The sequence below is a fragment of the Chanodichthys erythropterus genome, chromosome 3 (genome assembly GCF_024489055.1).
Source record: "Chanodichthys erythropterus isolate Z2021 chromosome 3, ASM2448905v1, whole genome shotgun sequence".
Lineage (NCBI taxonomy): Eukaryota > Metazoa > Chordata > Actinopteri > Cypriniformes > Xenocyprididae > Chanodichthys > Chanodichthys erythropterus.
In genome coordinates this window covers 17,316,811-17,337,082 of record NC_090223.1, presented here as the reverse complement: position 1 = coordinate 17,337,082, position 20,272 = coordinate 17,316,811, and the positions used below count along the sequence as shown (strand labels likewise).

At 35.9% G+C, this 20,272-nt stretch overlaps 1 long non-coding RNA gene across 1 annotated transcript; it reads right to left on the bottom strand.

Moving 5' to 3' along the window:
- Positions 1-17,878: 17,878 nt before the first annotated feature.
- Positions 17,879-18,458, bottom strand: LOC137009065 (uncharacterized). Its single transcript, XR_010892839.1, has 3 exons — positions 18,392-18,458; positions 18,136-18,161; positions 17,879-18,026 (listed from the first exon to the last, which is right to left on the bottom strand). It is a non-coding gene; the product is annotated as an uncharacterized lncRNA (long non-coding RNA).
- Between the last annotated feature and the right edge of the window lie 1,814 nt (positions 18,459-20,272).

Sequence of the window (20,272 nt, the reverse complement as noted above, 5' to 3'; positions counted from 1 at the left end):
GGCCTGCAGCATCTAAGATCTGTGAGTAAATCAAAACACACAAACACTTTCAGACAGACAGATCTGACCACCTACTGCTCACAGACTCAAGTGGAAACAGAACTGCACATCCGTGTCACATTCTTTCTCCGTTTTACCACCACAGGGAAATTAAATGGAAATCGAATTCCTAAAACTCCCATATCTGCTCAGAGAAATTGCAGGAATGGCATGTTAAGCTGTGTGGAGAGCTTTCATAAGAGAGAGAGAGAGAGAAACAAGTTGAACACACAGACACACACAACTTAAACTTATAATATATAAAAATATAAGGGTGAATTCAGGGTCAATTCAATCAATCTGGAATTCACCCTAAGCGAAAATTAGAAATGTTGCCCTGTCAGCAAACTTAAAATACAATTTAATTAAATGCACTAAAATTACTAAAACTGAAATTTAAGATGTGACAAAGTGTTGCTTGAAATAGAAATATTACTGTATAGAATTAATATATTTTCTTAAAAACTATAGGCTACATAAAAAAACAACAATTAAATAATAAAAATGACAAAAGCATATAACAAAACTACTGAAACTTCAACTAAAATTAAAACAAAAATTGAAAATATAAAAATAAGTAAATTCAAAATAATACTATTGTCAGGGCCTGGTTTCACAGACAGGGTTTAGATTAAGCCAGGATTAGGCTTAGTTCAATTAGGGCATTTAAGTAAATGTGCCTTAAAAACATTACTGGTGTGCATCTTGAGACAAAACAATGCCACTGACATATTTAAAGATATCCTAGAGCAAGTTGCTTTCAGTTAAAAACAGATCAAGCATGCATTTTAGTCTGGGACTAGCTTAAAGGGATAGTTCACCCAAAAATGAAAATTTGATGTTTATCTGCTTACCCCCAGAGCATCCAAGATGTAAGAAATGTCTTTCTTTCTTTAGTAGAACACAAATAATTTTTTTTAACTCCAACCGTTGCTGTCTGTCAGTCAAATAATGAGAGTGGATGGGAACTTCTACAATAACAGTAAATAAAACTTGCTTAGACAAATCCAAATTAAACCCTGCGGCTCGTGATGACACATTGATGTCCTAAGACACGAAACGATCGGTTTGTGTGAGAAACCGAACAGTATTTATATCCTTTTTTAGCTCTTTTACCTTTTCATCACTCGATTAGTTTGGTCTGATCGCGCTCTGACAGCGGCAGTGATGTTTAGCTCTCATTGAATTATATGCGCGAGACATCACTTCCGCTGTCAGAGTGCGATCAGACCAAACGAATCGAGTGATGAATGCAGTTGGACATAGTGGTGTATTAGAGTTAAAAAATTATATAAATACTGTTCGGTTTCTCACACAAACCGATCGTTTCGTGTCTTAGGACATCAATGTGTCGTCACGAGCCGCAGGGTTTAATTTGGATTTGTCTATGCAAGTTTTATTTACTCTTATAGTCCAAGTTCCCGCTGACTTGCATTAAACCACTGACAGACGGAAGCGGTTGCAGTTAAAAATCATCATTTGTGTTCTACTGAAGAAACAAAGTCACCTACATCTTGGATGCACTGGGGGTAAGCAGATAAACATCAAATTTTCATTTTTGGGTGAACTATCCCTTTAAGCCTTGTCTGTGAAACCGGAGGAAGTTAATCCAGGAGAAGATGACCGAGCAAATATCTCAGTAATGTCCACAGGAACAGGTAAGTACTGCAGGTGAATATATTTACAAGTGCAGACTTGGAAACACGAGGAGCAGATACAAGGTTACACTTCTTGGAATTGTCGTTGGAGAACATGAATCACTGGGAGATCACTGGGTTCATCTGTTTCCTTGTTTATTTAACAAAAGGAACAGAACAACCAAGTTTAATAGTGCTTGAAAAATTCAAGAGTCCGTTTCAGATCGTGTTGCAATTAACGTACATCAAGGAGCGCAAACCTGATACAGCGTATGAGGCGGCCGTTATGGCTAATGAATTCTCATTGACTCATAAGACAGTTTTTAATTACAGACCTGATGGTGAAACTTTAAAAAAAAAAAAAGCCCTGGTGAAAATCTAGCAAATTTTCTAAATTTGTGCGTGAGTCACCCGGCAAACAGGTAAAGAGACAGAGCAAATATGTGCAATTATTGTCATGGGTTTGGTCACTGGAAGAACGAGTGCCTGTTATTGAAAGCAAAAGCTGACAATTCTAAAGTGAATTCGAAATTTGTGTCTTCTGTAAAGTCCGTTGCTCTGGCTGTGGCTCCTTCAACAGTGAATAACGTGCAGAATTGCTCGCCGTGTGTTTCAGCTTTTACTCCATTCGTGACAGAAGGTTCTGTTAGACTAGTAGATTCCACAAAAATCGTACCAGTTAAGATTTTACGTGATACAGGGTCATCAGAAACCTTTGTGCTGGAGTCTATATTGCCTTTTTCAACTGATTCTTACACTGGAAGTAATGTATTAGTTAAAGGCCTTGGCTTGAATGTTATGTCTGTACCACTTCATAAAATTGTTTTGCAATCTGAGTTGATCCAGAGAGAGGCGGAAGTGGCCATTCGTTCCTGCTTGCCTGTGGAAGGAATACAGGTAATTCTGGGAAATTACTTGGCTGGTGATCGTGTCTGGTGGAATGATTCACCACATCTAGTGGTTACACCATGTCCCACTCCAATGATCGTGAAACCAGATGGTGATGAAAATTTGATCTGTTCTTCAAATATGTTATCGTTTTGTGTGATACACGTTCTATGTTTAAAGAACAAGCTGAAACAAATAAGGTGGTGAGTAAATTTCTAGAAGTCCCTTCAATTTTGTCAGTGTCACGTAATGAATTGATTGAAAAACAAAAAGCTGACTCAACTCTTGTTGAATTATTTGACCGAGTTGTCTCATTTGACTCGGTTGAAGATCTTTCGTCTGGGTATTACCTAGACGAGGGATTGATTGTTGGTTCGGAAATGAGTACCAAAAGGAGAGTTTGCAATTGGTGATCCAATGGTGCAAATTGTAGTTCCTCAATCTCTCCGACAACTAGTATTACAGACCGCACATGATACGTCTGGCCATATGGGGGTGAAAAAGACATACAAGTTGCTTTTGAAACTTTTTTTTTTGGCCTAAATTGAAGCGTGATGTGTCTAAATATATTAAATCGTGGCACACATGATAGCTTACTGGAAACCAAATCAGTCCTTGAAACCTGTTCCCCTTTATCCAATACCAGCCGTTAGTCAACCGTAGTCAAAAGCAGGTTGCTAGAATTTGCTTACAATCATGTGCCAAGTAACTAGATATCTCGCTGCATATCTTTTACGTTCTGTAACAGCAAAGCAAGTCAGTAAATGCACTGATTCAGTTGATTTCTGTGTTTGGGATACCAGGAATTATCCAATCTGATCAGGGAAGTAATTTTACTTCTAATTTGTTTGGTCAAGTGTTGAAACAACTTCATATTCAACATCATCTCTCCACTGCTTATCATGCTCAAAGTCAGGGTGCACTGGAGAGACTTCATCAAACGTTAAAATCTTTGTTGAGGTCATGCTGTGTTCAGATGGCTGCAGACTGGGAAACCGGTCTCCCTTGATTAATGATGGCATCTCGGGAAGCCGCGCAAGAAAGTACTGGGTTCAGTCCAAATTACCTTGTTTTTGGTCACGATGTGCGAAGTCCATTGGTTGTTTTATCTGCGGACTGGGGAAAATCTGATCCTCCGAAAAATGTTTTGTCATATGTTAGTGACTTTCGGAGACGCATTTATGAAGCGTGCCAGTTGGCAAAGTCCTCTTTGAACAAAGCTCAAGATCGAATGAAGCGTCTTTTTGATCGTCGAACAGAGTTGCGATCGTTTCAACCTGGTGACCAGGTATTGGCAGTGTTGCCTATTGTTGAATAACCACTTCAGGCTAAGTATGTTGGACCGTATACTGTTGCGCATCAGATTTCTGATCTAAATTATTTGATTAATATGCCAGATCGAAGAAAAAAGACCAGAGTGTGGGGCTTGTATCTTTGGAGTGTTGTGAGTTGTTTGCTTCCGTTTAGTTTGTTTGGTTGTTGTTCTGTTTATTTATTTTGCCTTGGTTGTTATTTTGTATTTGGTTTTGTCTGATATTTTAACATCATGTGTCAGACAGAAATTGGGGTTATTTTTTGTAAGTAATTTTCTGTTTATGTTTCTATATTTTCTATGTATGTTAATAAACACTCGTTTCACCCTTACCAACCTACTACTCCTCCTTTTATTTGTCGCGGCTTGAGCCGGTCGTGACAATATACACCTGGCTTGAGGGTGAGCAAATCATGGGATAATTTTAATTCTTGGGTGAACTATCCCTTTAACAGACGACAAGAATTGACAATGAACAGAAGGAAACAGAGCTTAAATACACTGAACAAACCAATCAACTAAATGAACATCAGGTGTAGACGATAATGATGTGTAAACAATGAGTAACCTACGAGACTAACTAGAAGCAGGAAAAAGGAATGGAGCAAAAACCAAGTCATTGTAAAACAAACACAGACTATCCATAAAAACTGTAATATTATATAATAAAGCTAAAACAACACTGACTGTACTGCAGATTTTAGTTTTGAGCCCCATCAAACACATCCAAACCTTACAATCAGAGTCTTCAGGATGATTTGGAAATTATATCAAGAGAGAAATATTTGAGTCTGTATTGAGATTCCTGACTTTTGATTGATGACTTTGGTATGTTGGCAAATCAGAGCACAGTTTGAGAATTTATTGAGATCTCTTCTGAAACATCTGAGAAGCAGGAATCTCTCCATTGCGGTTTAAGAGAAACAGATGAGATATTAAACAGATCTGGTTTGTGATTTCTCTTTTCTGCAGTGCCTAAACAAGGCTCTCTGGTTTAAAGGTTAGCTGTCGTTCAGATGAAGCAGATAAATGAACAGACACGCTTTCCCCTCAAACATGTGATCGATCTGTTCTGCTTCATGACAGTCACAGTGACTCATCACAATCACATCGCTGAAACATGCAGTGACTCAACAGAATTGTCACAATGTTTGATGAATGTGCAGTTCACTTTAATACGTCATTATCCCTGATCCCATGAAATCAGTCACGTAACTCACTAAACAGGATCTGACCGTTTTCCAAAACTCCCCTTACGCAAAGAAAATATATTTCCTTATATATGAATGATTAATCTATTGAAAATATACGGATATATATTACAATATATTAAATAATATATAAGGAATTGCCACTTTTATGTTGAAAAATATGTGGCAATATATTTACTAATATATCATAATGTATGTAATCTTATATTCAGTATTACACTTCATAATATATAGATGTACATGTGACAAGATATGGTACGGCGTGTGTATAAATATTTTGCTGTTATATTTACTCATGCCGTATTAACACACACACACACATATATATATATATATATATATATATATATATATATATATATATATATATATATATATATATATATATATATAATTTAGCATATAATAATGCTAAATTATAATAAATATATTACATTATATATATATGTATATATATAAAAAATATCCAAATGTGTGATGTGTCATTAGTATCCCCTTGAAATAATCAATAGTTTTGTTTGTTTGTTTGTTTTTTATTGTTTTTTTTTGTTTGTTTTTTTTAATGGTAAAGTGTATGAAAAAATTGTGTTATTTGGACGGCTACATGGCTAAAACAAATCCCTTACCAATTACATATCTACAACCTGGCAGCCACCCAAAACTAAATAGCAACCTCACAGAAACCAAAAACACCCTAGCAACCCAAAACAACCTAGCAACATCCTAAAACCCAAAACACCCTAGCAACTCAAAACACCTAAGCAATCTCCCAGAACCCCAAAATGCCATAGCAACTCAAAACATCCTAGCAACCTTCTAGAAACCCAAAACACCTTAGTAACTTCCTAGAAACCCCAAAACACCCTAGCAACTCAAAACACCTAAGCAACCTCCCAGAACCCTAAAATGCCCTAGCAACCTCCCAGAAACCCAAAATGTCCTAGCAATCTCATAAAACCCAAAACACCCTAGCAACCTCTTAGAATCCCCAAAACACCCTAGCAACTCAAAACACCTAAGCAACCTCCCAGAACCCCAAAATGTCATAGCAACTCAAAACACCCTATCAACCTCCTAGAAACCCAAAACACCCTAGCAACTCAAAACACCCTAGCAACCTCCCAGAAACCTAAAATGTCCTAGCAATCTCATAAAACCCAAAACACCCTAGCAACCTCCTAGAAACCCAAAACACCATAGCAACTCAAAACATCCTAGCAACCTCCTAGAAACCCAAAACACCATAGCAACTCAAAGCACCCTATAGCAATCTAATCTCATAGAAACCCAAATCACCCTAGCAACCTCTTAGAAACTCAAAATGTCCTGAGCACCTCCTAGCAACCCAAAACAACCTAGCAACATTTTAGAAACTCAGGGTCCTAGCAACCTCCTAACAACCCAAAACACCCTAACAACCTCCTAGAACCCCATAACACTCTAGCAACCTCCTAGAAACTCAAAATGTCCTGAGTGCCTCCTAGCAAACCAAAACTACCTAGGAACCTCCTAGAAACCCAAAACAACCTAACAACCTCCTAAAAACCCAAAACAACCTAGCAACATTTTAGAAACTCAGGGTCCTAGCAACTTCCTAACATCCCAAAACACCATAACAACCTCCTAGAAACCCAAAACAACCTAGAAACCCCAAACACCCTAACAACCTCCTAGAACCCCATAACACTCTAGCAACCTCCTAGAAGCTCAAAATGTCCTGAGTGCCTCCTAGCAACCCAAAACAACTTAGCAATCTCATAAAATCTCAAAGCACCCTCGCAACCTCCTAGAAACCCAAAACACCCTAGCAACCTCCTAGAAACTAAAAATGTCCTGAGTGCCTCCTATCAATTTCTTATTTCTTATAATTTAGCATTATTTAGTGTTTTAACTTGTTTAACCCCAAATTTTTCCCAGATGTGAAAATATCCAAATGATGTGTCATTAGTATCCCCTTGAAATAATCAATAGTTTTGTTTGTTTTTTATTGTTTTTTTTATGGTATAGTGTATGAAAAAATTGTTATTTGGACGGCTACATGGCTAAAACAAATCCCTTACCAATTACATATCTACAACCTGGCAGCCACCCAAAACTAAATAGCAACCTCACAGAAACCAAAAACACCCTAACAACCCAAAACAACCTAGCAACATCCTAAAACCCAAAACACCCTAGCAACCTCCTAGAAACCCAAAATGCCATAGCAACTCAAAACACCCTAGCAACCTCCTAGAAACCCAAAACACCCTAGTAACCTCCTAGAAACCCCAAAACACCCTAGCAACTCAAAACACCTAAGCAACCTCCCAGAACCCCAAAATGCCCTAGCAACCTCCCAGAAACCCAAAATGTCCTAGCAATCTCATAAAACCCAAAACACCCTAGCAACCTCTTACAAACCCCAAAACACCCTAGCAACTCAAAACACCTAAGCAACCTCCCAGAACCCCAAAATGCCATAGCAACTCAAAACACCCTATCAACCTCCTAGAAACCCAAAACACCCTAGCAACTCAAAACACCCTAGCGACCTCCTAGAAACCCAAAATGCCCTAGCAACTCAAAACACCCTAGCAACCTCCCAGAAACCCAAAATGTCCTAGCAATCTCATAAAACCCAAAACACCCTAGCAACCTCCTAGAAACCCAAAACACCATAGCAACTCAAAACATCCTAGCAACCTCCTAGAAACCCAAAACACCATAGCAACTCAAAACACCCTATAGCAACCTACCAGAAACCTAAAATGCCCTAGCAATCTCATAGAAACCCAAATCACCCTAGCAACCTCTTAGAAACTCAAAATGTTCTGAGCACCTCCTAGCAACCCAAAAAAACAAAAACAACCTCCTAAAAACCCAAAACAACCTAGCAACATTTTATAAACTCAGGGTCCTAGCAACCTCCTAACAACCCAAAACACCCTAACAACCTCCTAGAACCCCATAAAACTCTAGCAACCTCCTAGAAACTCAAAATGTCCTGAGTGCCTCCTAGCAAACCAAAACTACCTAGGAATCTCCTAGAAACCCAAAACAACCTAACAACCTCCTTAAAACCCACAACAACCTAGCAACATTTTAGAAACTCAGGGTCCTAGCAACCTCCTAACAACCCAAAACACCCTAACAACCTCCTAGAACCCCATAAAACTCTAGCAACCTCCTAGAAACTCAAAATGTCCTGAGTGCCTCCTAGCAAACCAAAACTACCTAGGAATCTCCTAGAAACCCAAAACAACCTAACAACCTCCTTAAAACCCACAACAACCTAGCAACATTTTAGAAACTCAGGGTCCTAGCAACTTCCTAACAACCCAAAACACCATAACAACCTCCTAGAAACCCAAAACAACCTAGAAACCCCAAACACCCTAACAACCTCCTAGAACCCCATAACACTCTAGCAACCTCCTAGAAGCTCAAAATGTCCTGAGTGCCTCCTAGCAACCCAAAACAACCTAGCAACCACCTAGAAACTAAAAATGTCCTGAGTGCCTCCTATCAACCCAAAACAACCTAGCAATCTCATAAAATCCCAAAGCACCCTCGCAACCTCCTAGAAACCCAAAACACCCTAGCAACTACCTAGAAACTAAAAATGTCCTGAATGCCTCCTATCAACCCAAAACAACCTAGCAATGTCCTAACAACCCAAAACACCATATCAACCTTTTAAAAAAATTCCTTATCAATTCCATGTCAACAACCTTGGCAGCTACCCAAAACACACTAGTAAACTCCTAGCAATACTCTGGCTGCCACCTAAATCCCCATAGCAACTTCCTAGCAACACAAGGGTCTTCTGAATGGCGTTAAGATTACCTTTGCAACCCAAAACACACTAAGAAACTCCTAGCAGCTTCCTAGAAACACTCTGACAGCCACCCAATCCAAATCCAAAATCCAAAACATCATAGGAACCTCCTAGCAACACTGTGTCAACCACCCCATACACCCGAACAACCTCTTAGCAACCCAAACCACCCTAACAACCTCCTAGCAACCTAAAACACCATAACAACCTCCTAGGAGCATTCTGGCAGGCACCCAAACCACCCTAGCAACCCAAACCACACTAAGAACCTCATAGCAACACACTGGCAGCCACCCAAACCACCCTAGTAACCTCCTAGCAACCCCAAACACCCTAACAAGCAACACTATTCACCCCAAACCCTCTCTCCACACAGAGAAATGTTTATACTGTATTTCTGCGTGTGGTTTTGTGGCATGTGTAGAGTGTTGTGGTTCGGTTGTGATCATGTGAATGCTGTGTCAGCGCTCGATCAACAGCAGCAGGTGCTGACGTCTCCGACCCCCCACACGACTGCTGAGAAATGCTGGCTGAGATTAGCGCTAATCCAGCCACATAATCTCACTCACGCGCAGGGCATGGTGAAAGTGCATGTGTGTGACCCTTGTTCACTTCCTCCGCCCGGTGAGAATGAACTGAGGGTTGTTGTTGTGTTTGCTGTGTTTCATTGTACTGCAGCAGTCATGTGCACCACCATCATGGTCCTGAGCACCATCGCTCTCCTGCTGCGACGGATGTTCGTCAACCGCGTCAAACCGTGAGTCCACATCATTCTCTGTGAGATCAGAACAAAATATAGCATAGGTGATGATGTTGAAATGTGCTGTTATGTAAACTGAGCCATGTCTACCTTATCTGACCCTTAAAAACTACTGTGATTGAGGTAACCTAATATAGTCAGGGTGATTCAGTTATATTGTCAAACTGCATATTTGTCTTCAGTTAAACAGTTATTTTCATGTAACAATCTCCATTTCCCAATAACATCACTCAATATTGTAAAATAAAAGAGAAATATGATCCAAATGTTCAAATCTTGCAAAATAGGGGCCATAAAAAGAGATCCTAAAAACAACAATGCATTTAGTGCAGGAGATACACATTAAAAAGGTAATAATTGTAATATATTTAGTTTAAATTATATTATAATATATTAATACTAAATTATATATATATGTGTGTGTGTATAGACAGAAACTTACTAAAGGTAGCTTCCTAACCCACATGGGCTTCTCAAAATTATGAGATAAGTCATAATTACAAGAAAAAATGTAAATTTTCAGATACTAAACCATAATTCTAAGACAAAATCATAATTATGATATAAAAAGTCTACAGTATGACAGGTAAAATGATATGAAAATTATCATGTAAGTCAATTATGTAAAAAAACAAAACAATTATGAGAAAAAAACATTTAAATGATGACGGTCAAAAATATGAAATGTCATAATTATAAAGGAAAATTTTAATTTTTAGATACTAAACCATAATTCTAAGACAGTCATTACTATGAGATAAAGTCAATTATGGCATAAAATTGTGTCATAAGTCATAATTATGAGATACAAAGTTGAAATTATGAATTATATATATAAACTATATTAATATTAAAAATATATTGTAATATAATTATAAAAAAATCATATGTTCATATATTAAAATAGCTTAAGATATATAGAAATAACTATACAGACAGAAATGTACTAAAGGAAGCATCCTAACCCACATGGACTCTAATAAGTGACTGATTCAAAACACACTACATAGGCAACATGTCAACACAAATCATGCTCCTCATGTGAAGCAAAAAATATTATATCCACATGTAATTCCAACATTAGCATGTTCTAAATCTAACAATGTGCTGCTCAAAAAAATAAAAATGAACCTAACACACAAATATACATTAGGTGACTTAAATCGTCCACCATTTTGGATGCCTTTTTCTTTTTTGCACCAAGCTCACTGCAATGCATTCTGGAATGGCTTTCACTATGGAGAACGCATGTGATTGTGCTTTAGAATTTGTCTACAAGAAAAAAAATATATATAGAGCAACATACTTTTTTAGAGCATACTGTCCTGATCCCTTAAAATGCTGTCTAGGTAAGATGCTTGAAACAGCTTATCACAGGTTTATTTTTCTTTCAATATCTCCAGACAGCCAGATGTGAACGGGATGCAGGAAAAGCCATATGAGAACGAAGCAACGGCTTCAAAAAAATAACGCTGAGAAATGTGACTTAACCGTCAGAGAGTTTTGGAAGGAACTCAATTCAGCCTGTGAGGATCTTCTCAGGCACTTTTTCACAAAGTAAATGGTCACCCTGAAATATTTAAGAGCATTGTCAGATTGAATACAAGACGACAAGCATACAGCAGAGAGAGAATTCAGAGAGGTGAAATGGGTTTGAGCTGGACACAAGAAAAAAAAAAAAAGAGAAAACAACATTTTCATCAGAGGACTGTGAAAAAGTGCTTTCAAGAGCTTCAGGACAGGGTGCCATGAACTTGCCTGCTCCTTTTTAGAGCTGTAAGTGCTGCGAGCGGCCGAACACAGATGCAGTGTTCTGTAAATCATTCATACACAACAAGCGTCCATCAGCTGCATGCAGGACTGGCCCAGCAGAGACCATCATCTTCATCACAATCATCATCAGGACCTTCCTGACCGCTGTTATTCACTAAGACAAGGAAAGAGTTTGTTATTGAAAGAGTTTTAATGAAGCTCGACACTGGAGGAGGCAGTTTGAAACATTGATGCCTTCACATGTAGGCTCTTTCTGTGGATGTGACTGTATATTTACCTCGCCTCAGTGATCTCACATACACACACACGCTTGCTTCACATCAGTCAGCTCTTCAGCTCAGCACATGTAATTTCAAGCAATGCTCAATCAATCAAGGGCTAATGCTGAATCTAGAGAGTGTTTAATTAATGCAAACACAAAATTACTGTGTTACTTAGTAATGGAGATCAAACTGAGAGTTTTGGTTACATCTCCTTATTTGTCTCCAGAGCCGCTCTGTAATCTGTGGAAGCCCATTCCTGCCACATAAGGAAAAAATTCAAAATTATGACAGGCAAAATAAGTCATAATTCTAAGATAAAACATTGAAATTATGACAAAATTATGAGGGGGAAATTTAATTGAGATATTAACCATAATTATGAGAGTCATAAGTATGAGATAAACTCAATTATGTAAAAAAAGAGTCTTTATTATGAGATAGAAAGTTGAAATTATCACATTTATGGATGTCAATTATGCCAAAAAAAAATCATAATTATGAGATAAAATGTGAGATTATGACAGTGAAAATTATTAGTCATAATTATGGGATAAAATAAATTATAATTCTGAGATAAAAAGTTGAATGATATAAGTCATAATTAAATCATTATATATGAATGAGATAAGTCATAATTAAGAGGGGAAAAAAATACATTTTGAGATATTAAGCCATAATTCTAAGCAAAGTCATAATTATGAGATAAAGTCAATTATGTCAAAAAAGGTCTTAATTATGAGATAGAAAGTTGAAATGATCAAAATTATGGATAAGTCAATTATGCAAAAAAAAAAAAAAACATAATTATGAGATAAAAATGTGAGATTATGACAGTCAAAATTATTAGTTGTAATTATGGGACAAAATAAATTATAGTTCTGAGATAAAAAGTTGAAATTATGAGATAAGTCATAATTAAGAGGGGGGAAAAAATAATTTTTGAGATACTAAGCCATAATTCTAAGCAAAGTCATAATTATGAGATAAAAAGTCAAAATTATGACAGGCAAAATGTTGAGATACGTCATAATTATGAGGGGGGAAATTCAATTTTGAGATACTAAGACAATTATGAGATAGAAAGTTGAAATTAATGAAATAAGTCAATTATGGCAAAAGTCATAATTATGAGATAAAAAAATGAAATTATGTCTCAAAATTATGAGATAAAAAAATGAAATTATGTCTCAAAATTATGAGATAAGTCAATTATGCAAAAAAATTGAAATTTGAAAAAGTCAATGACAGTCAAAAATGTATTAAAGTCATAACTATGACATAAAAAGTTATGACAAAAATTCTGAATGTTTGACATAATTATGACTTTTATCTCAATTTTTTCTTTTTGTATTAATTTAGACTTTTCATGTCATTATTATGTTCATGTCATAATTGACCATTCGCCCCCTTTAGTTACTGTTGCTATGTCCGACAAACCATGCCGATCTCTCGCCACACTTCATGTTCTCACACAGTGAGAAATACATCGCGAAGCAAAGAGGACACTGACAACGCGTCGACAGACAAGACAGAGTTACTTTTGATATGAAACAGTCTCAAATTTTGTCATTTTTAAAAAATGTAAACAAGCATGTAAACCGTTTTGTGGCTCTTTAATGTGTAACGACAGATCGCTGTAGTGTCTCAGTTCAAGCGGCTCGTAAAGCGATCATCTCTTCTTAATTTATAGCATCAAATAAACATGAATGAACATCAGAAGGAATGTTGTTTCAATCGCGGAAAGACGTCAAGACACACCATTTTTCAAGTTTAAGTCCACCGAGGTTAATCTTTTAACTCCTGACTGCTTTGTCTGACAAAATGGCGGATTCGGCATTGTGATTGGTTAGATCGCCTGTCAATCAAACTCCTGGTGAAGGGTCAATTATGACTTTTTTATCTCACGATTTTGAATAATGCCAAAAATGGGCTTCCGTACTCACATGTTTCTCCTCTAGAGTTTCAGAAGAGATCTCAAACTGAGCTCAGGTTTGCTCAAGTCTGCAGTCAAAAGTCTCAGTATGATCTCAAACATTTCTCTGCTCCACATTTATTTTCCAGCTCTATATGTTGATTTTCTCTATATGTTGAGTCTGTTTACATTTTTTCTTAAGGAATTTTAGAAGAAATATCTGAGGCTAAGTTGATACTTAAACTAAACAACTGAGAAGTGAAATATGATAAGACAATATCTGCAATAAAAATGTTCACACTGAAGGTATATCTCCATTATATTTGCCCACTGTAGACTCTGAACGACATGGACTGTGAAAACCGGATGTTTTAAAAACACTATTTACAGATGATGAGTTTTCGGATAACAACAGGACAGGAGGTTTATTCCTGAGTTCATCCTGATTATTTGTCATTGAAGTTCTGACCGACTCAAAGTCTCCTGAGAGAAAATCAGAAAACACAGCTGCACTGGAGAAGGAAACCCGAACCTCATCATCCCACTCCAAGCATCTGCTCTATATACGTTCCTGCATTCAATCCCAGGTGTCTCACAAGAGCTGGGAAAGCTCGGATTCCACCGACTCACACGAGAGGCAGATCAAGTTTTATTCGGTGTGTGTTTGTGATCTCAAACACAGAAACATCTCTAGAGTCCAAACACACAGATGGAGGTCCTGCAGGAGATGACCTCCTTCCTCCATCAGGGTGTCCTGTTACCTACAGACATAGAAGCACTATTAGATATATTTACTAACACAAATCCTAATAAACACTGATTTTACAAGAAAATACTATTTCAGTCTTTCTGCTTCACAATGTCTTGTTTAATCCATTATGTAACTCTGTAATTATTTATTAAACTTACTAGCAACTTCTGGCTGAAAATGTTTTTAAAGTAAATCCTACATCATTTTTTTTAAAGTGTGATTGAGCACAAAAAGCTTGTTATAAACATTACATTTCTGTAAACAGTCAAGCTCAACCATTTTACCCTGTTCCCAATGTTTTTGTAAGTGATCAAACAAATATTCTTTTTGAATTTATAAAGACTAATTTATAAATATGAGTTTACTTTGCAGCCTTCAGTCTTTGCTCGAACAAAGCTACTGTATGTCCTCCTTTTTTTTTTTTTTTTTTTTTTTTGAATGACGTCGATCACTGCTTTCTGGCATACACCACGCCTATCAAGTAATGGTACTGTTGGCAGTGGAAACACAAGCCGGTGTGGTGCTGAATTCCTACCCCTGCCAAATTATTACCCCCCTAGTATTGGTGGTTTAGGATTAGGGGAAAGGTTAGGATTAGGGGTGGGGTTAGGATTATCAGATAGCGACTTCAACAAGAGGGGTGGGTAATAATTTGGCAGAGAGTTAAAATTTGGCACAACACCGGATCAGGGTCCCGAATCGTACATACTGTACTGAACTGAACCGTACCGCTCAGTGGAAAAGAGCCATAAAGGCTTGTTCACACCAAGAAAGATAACTATAAAGATAAATATAACGATACAGTTCTAAAAATACTTCTCAATATTAAGTTCACACCACAGCTATACCGATGACGAGAAACAACATCTTTATAGTTATCGTTCTTGGTGTGAATGGGGCTTAAAATATCAAATAGTTTGCTTTCATTAAAAAAATAAATAAAATAATTAAACCCAGATCATAACAGGAAAAACATGCATAATTCATGAACAGAGTCCTCAAGTGTTCTGTGATTGCCATGTAATTAATGCAAATTCACAATATGATACACCTCAAATCATCACAAACGTTAGTCTTTCTCACACAGACCATTGTGTAGAAATATTGTGCTTTCCCACAACTATAGATTTTGAAATAAAACTGCTGAATCATTTTTTGGATTATCTAAAAATCAGTGTGTGTGTGTGTGTGTCACTTAACTCTCTAGTGAAGAAACCAGTGAAATGTGACACTGGGTCTGGTGTTTGAAATCAGTCCGTACATGTCACACTAACTCATACAGACTTCCTTTACGTGTGTTTATATTCATTCAGTCTGTAATACAGTCTACCAAACACAACAACATCTCTAAAACACCCAGCGCCTTTCCCTTTTCTCTCATGTGTAACAAAAACTGTCTTTAATAGAGTCTCACCAAATAATGTCTTGTAATAATTAGTGTTTTTGAATACTATAGAAGAAGCTATAAGAAGGCAATTAAAAGAAATACGATGTGTATTTCTCTATCTTCTCAAAAATACATCTTATGGCAATAACATATAACTAATGTCTAAAAAGAGTGCCTTAAAGAGTTTACACACTAATACAATGGTCAGAATGTGCATTAAAACATTCTTTAAGTGGCTTTTGAAACAAAATAACGAAAAATGCTTTTGTTCTTGCTGTAAAAAGACAAAGCGAGCTGCAGTCTCCATCTGCTGGTAGTCAATTAGATTACAAGACAGAGAAAGAGATGTACTGACTACTTAAAAAAAAAAAAAAAAAATATATATATATATATATATATATATATATATATATATATATATATATATATTAAGAAAAATATTACACATCTGTTTAGAAAATTAACAGTCATCATATGATAAACAAGAATATTAACAGCTACATTTTAAAAGTAAGATTAATTTTGTAATAAGCCTATGTGGAGTAAAAATAACAAATACACTTTTTTACACAAATAGATGAAAGTACCAGTTGTTCTTAATTAACAAAAAAAATATAAACTTTTCAATTTTGAAACATAAACTATGAAAAACCTCAGTGAACCCTGCTCAGTGTTTATATGAGTCCAATCTTTGTGTCATTAATGCCATGAATGTGATGTATTTTGAAGTGAAAACCAAGTAAGCAGAATGCAGTGTCAAACAAGTTATTGTTCCTAAACACATTTTTAAGATATTTATAAAATATTTTAATTTGGGATTTATTCGAAGAGTACATGTTTTTTTTTTTTTTTTTTTTTTTTTTCAGAATTGTTCTACTTTTTTGATGATAGTAATTTGTGAGACAGGCCTCTGCATAAATAATTTTATGCTGTTTTGGATTATTTAGAAGAGAAAATGTTTAACAATTTACAGCTAAAGGAATGGCTGACCGTTATTAGCAGCAAACCTCCTCCTGTGCTGCAGAAAGGCTTTTAAGTCAGGTGGGAGTTTTCTCCAGTAAGGACACATGGGATTTCCATTTTCCCTGTCAACCTCCAACCTTTTTTTCCTTCCCTCATTGAATGTCCTCATGAAATATTTTGCTTCATTGCAAACAAGTCTGCCTTAAGTTGACAATTACCAACAAACTGTCCAATAAGAGATGCTCCACACCTATATATTACCTGTATAGCACTGAAATAACCAACCATAGCATAAACACAACAATCATTTCCATTCCAGGAGTCAAACAAGAGACTTTGCTATATTTAGAAAATGCTAAGATAATAATAAATAAGACATAATGTTCTACAAAAAGGTATAGCCTATATGTGAACTGCTTTTACATGGTTTTCCACTACATCCCTGCTTATATTCAGTTTGGTCTTCTTGAGATTTAAGAGAATCAGACACATGTTTAATGCTATAGAGAAGTTTATTGAGGGTCTCAGCACAGAAAGCACAACATTCACTTTATTCTTCACTCATCTTCATCTTTCTTCCCTTGTTTGTTTTTGTACATTCACTACTCTCTAAAATGAAGAAACTTTTCTTTACTCATCAGGTGTTAACAACTTCCACACTTTTTGCCACACTGGCTGACACCAACACCCAAAGTAATAGTACCAGGCACTGAAGCACTTTTAACTTTTAACACTTTTTTTCTTTTTCTTTTTTTTTGCTGCTTATAAATTATACTGTAATCAATCATGTGAAAAGTGAAAAAAGACAAACAATCTGGAAAAGAAACACAGAAAAGAAGAAATACATGAAGGGAAATAAACTGAAGCTATGTGGTGCTACATTCAGACGGCTATTTTGCTTTACCATAATGTACTGGGAGACCATTTTCACATGTCAAAGTAATTGTGTTTTTTTTTGGTTTAACATCATCCTTATATTTACAAGTGTTCTTCTCTTTTTTGTCAAAAGTACAATCAATCACATCAAATTTAGTATTGCTTATGAAGGTCTTTCCATCCTCTTGCTTTTTTCCATTCTCACAAACAGCTTTAATTTCATCCTCAGTTGCCATTATGAAGGTGTTTATTGGTTTGCAACCGCCGCCTTTTTTGATTTGTCTATTATCGATCACAGCGGTACAATCCCGTCCAGTCATCTTGTTTGGAGCCACATGTTTGTTTTTGAAAGCCTCATAACTCTGGCTGTAAGTGGACAATGGTGCACATATAACCAGCAGCAGAATCACGGTAGACTGATGGATCTTCATGACCTGCTGAACAAAACATATCAAAGCACCGTCTGATATTTGACCTAATAAAGCAGTTTGTGCGCATTCAGTTACACAAATATTACGTGAAAATAAATTAAAGTTGACATACCTCAGCGTTCTTCTTTTGTCTGTAGGCTGTGAAACAATTAAAAGGCAAAGTCAAACCCCAGAAAATACCGCAGATTTTCTCCAGGAAAATACATATTATCAAAGTATTGCTTTTTTTTATACTTATTACTCAATGCTTTGAAGATTATTGATAGACCACCTTTTTACAAAAGTTTTTCACTTACAAAAAAATAAAAAAAACAGCACTGTACATGTTACACAAATATAAAATGAGCTTTGTGTAAACTGATACTCACAGGTTGTAGTCTATAGTCTGGGGAAGTGAACCCGTGGTCTGTATTGAGATGTTGAAGTCGAAGAAAAAATTCAGTTTTAATCTTGGTATCACAGCACTGGCTTTAAATTCTTGAGCGCTTGCAAATAAAAATGTGACGTTTGCAGTGAGCAGCCAATCATGTGAAGAGTTTCAGAGTGATATACACTTCTCTGCTGAAGATTAAGAGATAATAACCAAATGATAGAAATAATGTAAACACATTTTCTCAGCAACAGGCAACACTATTGCTGCAGTGAATGCTTCAGAGAACTGCTGGAAGAAAATAACAGAGTGAATTAATATTGGCCCAACAAGGGTAAAAGAGAGTAAATCTGATGAATTAAAACTACAAATGACTATAATAGACTCTCATATAAGCATCTGTGACAGCTGGGTTTTTTGACTATCTCTCAAAACTGTTTTGACTGTGAGGTGTTACTCTTATAGTTCGAAGATACCAGGAATACTAGAGCAGTTGAATTTGATTGTGTCACTTTACTCACGGCTGATATGTCCATTATCTCCATACAACTTGTTATTCTCAACATAATCTTCCCTTGAGCAAGTTTTGGGTGAAGCCTTTGATTATGAATATCCACCATATAATCACTAAATCATGCTGTTTAACACGGGCCACTGTCGCCTAAAAATGCTTTGGCTTGTTGCAGTATTTGTGAATTTCTTTTAGTCTTTTTATGGCACTATTGAAAAGTCACATTATATCTTGAGTATTGTTTGATCATTTGTTATTCCTGTAGTTTCTAATATATTCTGACTTCCCCTCACAACATAAAGCATTTTACAGTTAAGAAATCGCATAAAAGAAAAGCAATTAAGTTTGTCATTTAACCCGGTAACACACACTTTATGAACAATACTTCTACAGTATTTATTAATCATACTTAATAAATTTCAACATTTAATCATACATTATTAAAATCAAAAGATGTATTTGTTAAGTAAGGTATCATCTACATCCAGCCAGTTGTTATCTTAGAAGAAAGAGGCTCTGTTCAGATCTTGAGAAATGTAATTGATTTAATTTACAGTTGATGTTTCAGTGGCTGAAATCAGATCAATTATCATTTGCAGTAAAAAATTAATTTTAATGGGAATAAAGTTCTTAACCAAAACATGGCTGAAACACTTGAAATAAAGTAATTATTTACAATTGACAAGGAAGAATAACTAAATGTGTGTGTATATATATATATATATATATTTGGTTAAATTAATAAAATAAGGTTACATGAATATGAACTTTGCTATGGAAAATATTGAACTTTAAGTTTAAATAACTAAATTTATCAAATTGAAAATACTCAATATTGTAGTACCTCAAAAAGTTAAGTTGAGTGAACAAAAACATATTTTACAGGTAATGTTTGTACTGAAAACTTAAAAAAAAGTAAGTTCACCTTTAAAAATTTTAATCCAACTAGACATTATGGCCTGGTTTCGGCCTTAGTTCAATTAGGATATTTAAGTAAGCTTTTATAAATGTGTCTTAGAAAAAAACATTGGTGTGCATCTTGAGACGTGTTGAGATCTGTCAGTGCAATTTGCTTTCAGTTAAAACAGCTCAAACATGCGTTTTAGACTAGCTTAAGCCTTGTCTGTGAAACCGGGGCTAAAAGTTCAAACATTAAATTTGTCAACATAATTAATATTTCACGTAAATACAACTTAAGTCAGTGCAAAAAAAGATAACTCAAAAAGTTAAGTGAATTATGAGTATTTACAGTACTTTAGTATACTTAATAAAATTAACTTTTTGAAGTATTCTTATTTTGTAAAGGGGTGAGTGTGAGGGAAAAATAAAACAAATGTTAACGTCTGTGCCAAGAAACTCAATAAAAAT